This window comes from Prionailurus viverrinus, chromosome C1 (assembly GCF_022837055.1).
Source record: "Prionailurus viverrinus isolate Anna chromosome C1, UM_Priviv_1.0, whole genome shotgun sequence".
Lineage (NCBI taxonomy): Eukaryota > Metazoa > Chordata > Mammalia > Carnivora > Felidae > Prionailurus > Prionailurus viverrinus.
In genome coordinates this window covers 210,271,814-210,280,783 of record NC_062568.1, presented here as the reverse complement: position 1 = coordinate 210,280,783, position 8,970 = coordinate 210,271,814, and positions in this window count along the sequence as shown.

Sequence of the window (8,970 nt, the reverse complement as noted above, 5' to 3'; positions counted from 1 at the left end):
CCCTGGGCTGCTCGGCCTGGCCCTTGGCAACACGGTTACCGCACGTTATAGGCAGGCAGCCCGAGGCCCGGAGGGAGGCAGGACAGTCCCAAGCTGGAAGCCTGTCCTCCCGAAGTCCCAGGCCCTACTCTCCAGGCCCACCCTGCGGGAACCTCACGACCTCTGGGCAGGACAGCCCGAGGAGAGCCAGGAGACCAATGGTTCATGCTCTTCTCTCAAGATGCCCTGTTGGGGTTGGAGCCTCAGCCCCAGGCAGGGAGAACCTAGAGGTGTGCCTCTTGTCCCCACCACTGGGAGGCTCCCGTGGCCAGGGGCAGGGGCCAGGATGGACAGAGGGACAAGTTGCTGGTTTGGGGGCTGCTCCATCCAGTGCCTGGCAATGGCCTTGGATGTGGGAAAGGGTTAAGCCCTCTGCAAACTGCAGCTGTTCCCTTGAGAGCAGAAGTGCCACGTGAGGATCCAAGCAGGAACCCTGCCTGAGTGGCCCGCAGGCCCGCTGAGTAAGGGAGTGAAAGAGGAAAAGGGGCAGGTGGTCCAAACCAGCCATCAGCTCCCACCCTGGCCACCTCCCAGCAGGCCCTGGCCAAACAGACACCTTGGCCTTGGAGTTATCTTCCCTGCCTCAGCTAGCAGACTGGGGGCGGAGGGGTGGTCCCTGGGCCCTAGATGTCCCCTCCCCCTCAGCCACCCCGGCTGATCCCTTTCCCCGCTGTGCTAGGCCCTGCAGCTCCCTGAGGGCAGCTCCCTAAGAGGTAGGACTGGTTCGAGGTCCCGCCTCTGCCTCAAGAGCCAGGCAGCCCCAGACACACTTCCTGAGATTCCACATCTGTGAAATGGGTTAAGGAAAGAGGCCCCCACAGTGTTGTCTCCATGGCATCCTGCCCGCATAGGACTAAGCAAGGAGTATGGCACAGAGCCCCACAGGGACGGAGGGTCCCTGCATCCTGCCGACGGGCCCTGCCTCTCCCCCTTCCCAGGCAAGATCCATTATGACACTCTGTAGTCCCTTAAGCCCCCCCAGAAGCAGGGGGTCACATCCCTTCCTCCTCTTCTGGCATTTGGGGAGGCCTCTCTGGACCCCCAGGGCAGCCCAGGAGTGAGTGCCAGATGTGTGGGCTGGTGGAGGTGGCCGGGAATAGAGCTAGTGCCCCGGGGCCGTGCCAGGGCCAGCCACAAGGCTCTCGTGAGAAGTAGCCTCGTGGGCCGTGTCCTGCATAAGCGCTCTCAGTTCGGGCTGCAGAGCCTGTTAGGAATTAAGTCAGGCCAGCCAGCCGGAGGCCCATTACATAACCCAGTGGGGGGCTGGCGCTGGCCACCTCCCGGCCCTCCGCCGTTCTGTTTCTGCCCCATCAGCCAGCTCTGAGAGGAGATGGTTCGCATGACCACCCCCCCACACACTCGACCTCCAGCTCCAGGTAAAGACAAGAATCTGTCCACGCTTGCTGGTGGCCCAGGCCAAGGACCCTTCAGGACCACTCCCTGGTGGGGTGGCCCCAGGGTATGATGGAAGCCAACCCCTGGCCAGGAGGCAGTGCCCCACCCCCGTCATCCAGTCTGGCAGCTGCAGGAGGGGTGAAACAGTGGGGTCTCTGGCATGAGCGGCATACACCCTCCCCTGCAGAGTAAACCATTCCGAAGCCTGGACACATGTGCCTGAAGCTTCAGTCGTCCACGTCCCGTCGATGTGGGAGGTTCTGGTGGAAAGCTGGGGCACAGCCACCTGGCCACAAGCCAATCCTGCCCTTGAGCCTTGACCCGGCCCCAGCCCCATGCCCTCTCCCAGAACACCTTCTCGTGGCCCACAGCCTCTGTGGGACACTGCCCACCAGGGCATGCTGCCCTCACCGTGACAGGAGGGCTCTAAGAGGTGACTGCCACCCTCTTTTGCTGCCCACACACCCCTTTCTCCAATCCCCGGCTGGGACTGTGACACGTGAGATGCTGTCCAGGCCCAGGAGGGTTTGCAGAGCCCAGCACCGAGACGGGCAGAACAATGCAGGGGGTCTCCACTCCATCCCCAGGGTGGGCACGGCAGGCTGCTGATGGTCAACACTACCCCCTGAGCCGGGCGGCCCTGACATTCAGGGATGTGAATGGGCGTGACCCATTGCCACGGCCTGGGGACAGATTCTGCTGTCAGGGAGCCCCGTGCCAGGCACGGGAGAGGCTGGACCCGAGTGGCCAGGGCCAGGGAAGCCTGTGCTGCTCTCGCTCAGGTGCTCCGACACAGACCCCTCAGAAGCAGAGGCTCCTGCTCAGCTGGAGCCCCTCTTTCAGTCCCTCTGTCTCCAGCTCCGGGCCCGGCTCACACAGGGACACGAACACCTGGCGAACACCTGTGTGCTAGGCTCTCTGGACGAGAGCCACGGGGGCTGGGTGCCCCTCAATCTGCCTAAGGATCCTGTCATTGTGCCAACATCACGCCCATTTTGCAGAGCAAGAAGCCAAGGCTCAGAGGGGCCTAGAGACCTGCCCAGGTCAGCCAGGGGCTGGATGGGGGATGCCACCCATTTCCCTATGACCTTCCATGCCACCTGCTGCTCCCTCCATGGCCAAGACATTCAATTTCCACATGCTGCCAGGATCTAGTTAACGGCCCCTCCTGCCCACTGCTGCTCAGCGCCCTAGGCCAAGCCCCAAGCCATGGGGACTCCGGTGGACCTGTCCTGGGTGACTTGAGTCCTGAGGCCCTTCCTGCCCTGGATGCACCCTGCCTCGGGACTCTGGGAGGACCTCAGGCTGGGACAAGCCTCCCTGACCTTTGAGCCCACTGGCCACAGGCCTGAACAGAGGCGGGTCCCTCACTCAGCTCCCAAGTGTGGGGGAGACAGGCAGACAACAGGCTTCTCTGACCCGGGCCGCTCCCCAGAGGTGATGGGAGGGGAGGTCCAGTCACTGTCCAGCATCTGGCCCAACCGTCACCACCCACTTGTCCGCCCACTGCAGCCTGGCGTCGAGCCCAGTCCGGGCTGGTCATGGACCAGGTGCCCACACCACTCTAAGCTCTGCCCCTGGAATGCCCTGGCCCCCCTCAGGCCCCCCCATCCAGTCTTGGTTCCCTGCCTCACTCTACCCCCTCCTAGTTGGCTTCCAGATCCCAGCTCCTGCAGCTGTGGAACGTTGGGAAAGTTGCTTAGCCTCTCTGGGCCTCAGTTCCCTCCCCCAGATAGCAGGGGTATTCATAGCACTATCTCGTGGGGTTGCTGTGGGCATTAAGTGAGTTAATCCAGGGGAGCGGCCTTCACACTCAGGCTCCATTCCTGGTATGGGCTCTGTGGACACTGACTTTCAGTCACGATGAGAACACGCCGCAGATCTGAAAATGTCACTGCTTTGATTAAAAGCCTGCTCCTCTCACCTGTGGGGCGAGGCCACCCTCCCTGACATGGCCACTCTGACCCTCCAGACCCACCCCACCCACTGCTCCCTGTTGAGCCGATGGCTGCCGGGCTGGCTCCTACCCCTGTCCCCGTAGCACGTGACCACACCAGAATGGTGGAAACCAGGCTCCATCTAGACTGGGAGCCCCTTGAAGCAACCACTGGCTTCCTTCTCCCCCAAATGCAGGGCCCAGGCCCAGCCTGGCCCAGAAAAGGTGCCAGGGAAATGCTTATTGATTGGGACTTGGATCGATTCACAGTCAACCATCTCTCTCTCTGGGGCCAACATCTGAATTCCTCAAAGTTTGGTCCAGCTGGGCTCCAGCTCATCTTCCAAGGTTAAGGCGGCAGGGCTCCTCACAGGAAGACCCCAGCTCAGAGGGCAGCCTGCAGGCTTGGGACACCCAGCCTGGGGTCAGATCCGGCTACCCCCTGGGAGGAGCTGAGACCCTGCTGGACCCAGGAGCTCGGGCAGCTGGGGTGCCAGGGTTTTCCCGGCCTGGGAAGGGGGAAGAGGAGGAGCTGGGGGTCTGAATTGCCACGGCTGTCCGTGGCCCTGGCAGGATGGCCACATTCCAGTCTCACTGCCGGCCGCTGGCCACTGCAGACTGCTAAACCTGGCCAGACAGACTGAGAGGCTGGGCCCCCTCAAGGGCCAAGTCTGTCCAAGGAACAAAGGCTTCTGGGCCAGGTTCCCAACCACAGAAAAGACCGGCCAGACTTCCAGGACAGCTGGGATTTCAAAATATCTAGTCCATCGTTGAAACACCGATCCTGATGGTTGGAGACTATCATTACTGCCCCCTTGCACATCCCCAGTGACTCAGGCTGCCTCGGACAGGCCTTGTCTCCTTTTTGGCCCATGGAGGCTAAGGACCCCTCCTTCCTCCGAGCCCAGGATACGAGCCCAGCCTACACAGGCAATTTCTGGGCAGGGCAGCTGCTGGGTCTTAGGCTGTCATGGCTCTGTAGCAGACGCTGGTGTTCAAGAGCCTTCCATATGGAGCTGGCGAGGTTCTGCCTGGGTCCTGTTCACTGGTATCTAAGAAATACAAAGCAGGTAACGGAGAGAGTGTTGGGGGGTGGGTACATGCACAGTATTTTACAGTCTCCCTCTCTGAGGAAGGTGACTTTGAGCAGAGATTGGAATGATATGAGCAAGCTAGCCATGCAGATATTGAGGAAGGAGCATCTCAGGCTGAGAAAACAGCAAGCCAAAGGCCCCCAGGTAGGGACGTATCCTGGGTTCAAGCTAAAATGACCAACTCCTCCAGTTTGCCCCAGGCGGAGAGGATTCCCTGCACTTTGAGTATTAAAAGCAGGATGAGTTGGTCACCCTAGCTAGGGAGCCTCAGGGAGGCCGGTGTGGCTGGAGCAGGGGAGGGGGGAGGAGATAAAGTCAGACACGTGATGGGGCATCAGGTCCCATGAAGACCCGTGAGGACTTTGTCTTTTATTATGAGACAAAAGCCGTAAGAGTTGTGTTGTTGTTTTCGTTCTTTAACAGAGGAGGGATGTGATCTGACTTAGTTAAAAAGCTGTTGTCACAGAAGTAATTGTGGGGACCCTAGGGGCTACAGGGGGGACTCTGCTTCCTACAACAGTGGATTAGATACATTAGATCATCCTTCCCACTTGGGACAAAGAAAAAGGTGAATTAAAACAAAGACATTTTAGGGGCGCCTGGGTGGCGCAGTCGGTTAAGCAACTGACTTCGGCTCAGGTTATGATCTCGCCATTCGTGAGTTCGAGCCCCACGTCAGGCTCTGTGCTGACAGCTCAGATCCCGGAGCCTGTTTCGGATTCTGTGTCTCCCTGTCTCTCTGCCCCTCCCCTGCTCGTGCTCTGTCTCTGTGTCTCTCTCTCAAATAAAATAAACATTAAAAAAACTTTTTTTAAGATATTTTAATCTTAAAAACATCAACCCAGCTAAAACTCAGAAGAGAAGGAAGATCTAGGGAAGTCAAATCAGATGGTCTTACCCTCAGGTTATTTATGAAAAAAACAAAAAAGCTGGGGAACTGCGCTTCACTTTTAACGGCCATATGGGGTCTGGGGAACAAAGTTGAAGAGAATCTTCAACTTGAATTTAGAGTAAGGGCATCCCAGACTGGCGTTGTCTGCAGGCATATAGCAGAATTGCACGAAAATCCTCTATCCGCCTAGACCTCAAATTTTTCCTACAAATAATTTTAAAAATACAATGTCCAATACAGAATCAAGGATAACGAGGCACAGAAGTAAAAAAGGCTCCATGGTTGAAAACCACCAGAAACCCACAAAAACTCGAAATACTGGAATTATCAGACACTGACTCAAATACCTCCTTATCTGATCTCCACAATAGCTCTGGGTGGTAGACACAACTATTACCCCCACTTTGAAGATCATGAAATGGAGGTGTGGAGGCTAGGGACTTGCCGAAGGTCATCACCCCACTAGAGGGGTATAGTTCAGCACGGGTCAGTTGCCTCTCATCTGTGTCCCTAAAAACTCACCACGCGAGAGGGTCCTTAGAAGGGAAAACTAATGAGGGGTGCCTGGCTGCCTCAGTCGGTGGAGTCTGCAACTCTTGATCTTGGGGTTGTAGGCTCAAGCCCCACATTGGGTGCAGAGATCATTTTAAAATAAAATCTTAGGGGCACCTGGGTGGCACAGTCTGTTAAGCGTCCGACTTTGGTTCAGGTCACGATCTCAGGGTTCGTGAGTTCGAGCCCGGCATCGGGCTCTGTGCTGACAGCTCAGAGCCTGGAGCTGCTTTGGATTCTGTTTTCCTCTCTACCCCTCCCCCACCCCTGCCCACAGTCTCTCTCTCTCTCTCTCTCTCAAAAATAAACATTAAATTTTTTTAAAATAAAATCTTAAAAAAAAGAAAGGAAAACTAATGAGGAGAAAGGAATCATGCCTGATGTGCCTTCTGTGCTCTCCTCAGAGAGTCCTAGAGGCACAAGAACAGAGCCTAAAGCTGACCTTGTGCCACGGCTAAGAGCCACAGCATCTCCATCATGGGAGGGAACAAAGAACAGACGTGCCCGGGATCACACAAAGGGACACCTGCCCAGCCACCTGCCCTCACGCGTCAGGGACAGGTTCTTGGAGGATGATGAACGCACATGGGAGCAGATGAAGAACCAAAATACTCCACCAAGGAGAGAACAAGTGGCTTTCTGGGTGACAGTCTGGAAACAGGCATTACAGTGCCAATGCTCACACCCTACCACCCAGCAATTCCCTTCCAGGAGCTGCCATATTCTTTCACAAGCGCACAGAGATACAGGTGTAAGGACATCCGCTATGGTGTCATTTACAAGGGTGAAACATTGGAAACCACCCCAAATGTCCTCTCACAAAAGGCCAGTTTAAAAATTAAGGTGTAGCCAATACATATCAGGACGCCACTAAAAAGAACGAGGTAGAATTTTTATGTATCAGCATTTTTTTTAAGTTTATTTATTTCGAGGAGGGGAGGTGTAGAGAGAGAGACAGAGGGCCAGGGAGAATCCCAAGCAGGCTCTGCACTGTCAGCACAGAGTGTGACGTGGGGCTCAAACCCACAAACCACGAGCTCATGACCTGAGCCGACATCAAGAGTCTGATGCGACCAAGAGGCTGAGCGACCCAAAGGGTTTCCCCAAAGGGAAAAACATGTTAAAGGGCTTAAAGGCACGATCGAGAGTACTCTGAGGCCGAAAAGGGGGCCGTTCTCTGCCGTCCATGTGTGGCAGGTATGATCTGGGGGACACCGCCTATGGCCTGTAGCCTACATTTCACTCATGTCTGGAGATAATCTCCTTCATGAGAAGGCGGTGATGGACCTTGAGCTCACTGGACATCAGTCACGGGGACTCGTATATCAGTATAACGTGGCCGGCACACTTGTATTTTACTCTCTGGCTGCCCCCCCCCCCCCGCCCCGAGACACCAGCCACGATAGGGGAGTTTTGCTGCGGGGTTGAGCCGGAGGAAGGAAACGTCAACAGTGCAGAGCCCTTCCTAGTAGGGGATACCCTGCGATGAAGGGCCTACGTAGGTATTAGGGGCAATTCTCCACGACTGCCCGCTTCATAAACCTGCCTCGGGCCAGCCAAGGGTGTGACAGGGGTCGGGGGCCAGAATGGGTGCTCTCATCTGAGCACGCAGAAGTCAGTGGCCAACGCATCCCCAAGCCATTTCTCTTTGGCCAGGAACGGGGTGTTTCCCGGGCCAGGGCTCCGGCTCTGGGGTGCTGGAATGCCATTTGATTCCACGCTCACATTCCTGACCCCGCTGCCAAAATGTGTCACGGCGTGTATCAAAAGAGTACTTAAAAATATTGATGGTTTAAGAGGACTTTCAAGGCCTTTCTTGAGAGCTTCAAAGACCAGGCCCAGGAACCTGGGCCAGACCATTCTAGCAGTGGGGACACAACTGTAATGCACAAAACGTGGCAGTTTGGAGGGTCTTGGAGCACGTTTACCCCCCACCTTCCATCTCGCACAGAGGAAGCTGGATAACCATCCGTCACTGTTGGCCCTTCTGAGGCAACTTGTCAGTTCTGCCACAAGAGCATTTTTTTTTTTCATGTTTACTTATTTTTGAGAAAGAGAGAGAGAGCGAGCAAGCAGGGGAGGGGCAGAGAGAGAGGAGAGAATCCCAACCAGGCTCTACACTGTCAGCGCAGAGCCAGATGCGGGGCTCGAACTCACAAACTGTGAGATCATGACCTGAGCCAAAACCAAGAGTCTGGACACTTAACCGACTGAGCCACCCAGGCGCCCCACTACTAGAGTAATTTTTTTTTAATGTTTATTTATTTTTGAGAGAGAGAGACATAGTATGATCAGGGGAGGGGCAGAAAGAGAGAGAGAGAGAGGGAGGCACAGGATCCGAAGCAGGCTCCAGGCTCTGAGCTGTCAGTACAGAGCCAGACGGGGCGGGGGGGTCTCGAACCCACGAACCATGAGATCATGACCTGAGCCAAAGTCGGATGCTTGACAGACTGAGCCACCAAGGCGCCCTGCCAGGATTTGGATGGCTGAGACAGAAAGCCTCCCCTTCCCGCCTTCTCAGAAGACAGGACGTTACCTGCAGCCATAAATCAAAGCTGACGGCTAAAACTGGCTGGACAACCCCTGCCTTCCATGTTCTCAGTTCATCATCTCACCAATTAACAAGGACAGAAGTGCCCAGCCCCGAGAGCTTCTTCCAGGGCTCAGACTAATTCCGCAAGCGTGGGGTGGTGGCCCCTCTGAGACCCGCAAAGCCTCAAAGCCTCCTCTTCTTGCTCTGGGTCGTCAACCCTCCTTGTTGGACAAAGAGGCAGAAAGCACTCACCACTTCCTGGGCGGAGGCTGAGCCAGAACCCACGTTCTGGCAGGACTGGATTCACACTTGCCCTCTGGTGGCACCTTGCCTGGTCCTTGAGCCACGTGTCAGACACACGCACACGCACGCACACACACACACACACACACACACGTCTCTGCCCACCTAGACCCAACACCAGAGGGCTTCTCCCAGACTCAGCCCCAGGCTGAATCCGTCCAACTGAATCGTCTGCACAGAAAACCAGAGCTTTCAGCCCCGCCAACCTGCTTCGCCTTGGACGCAG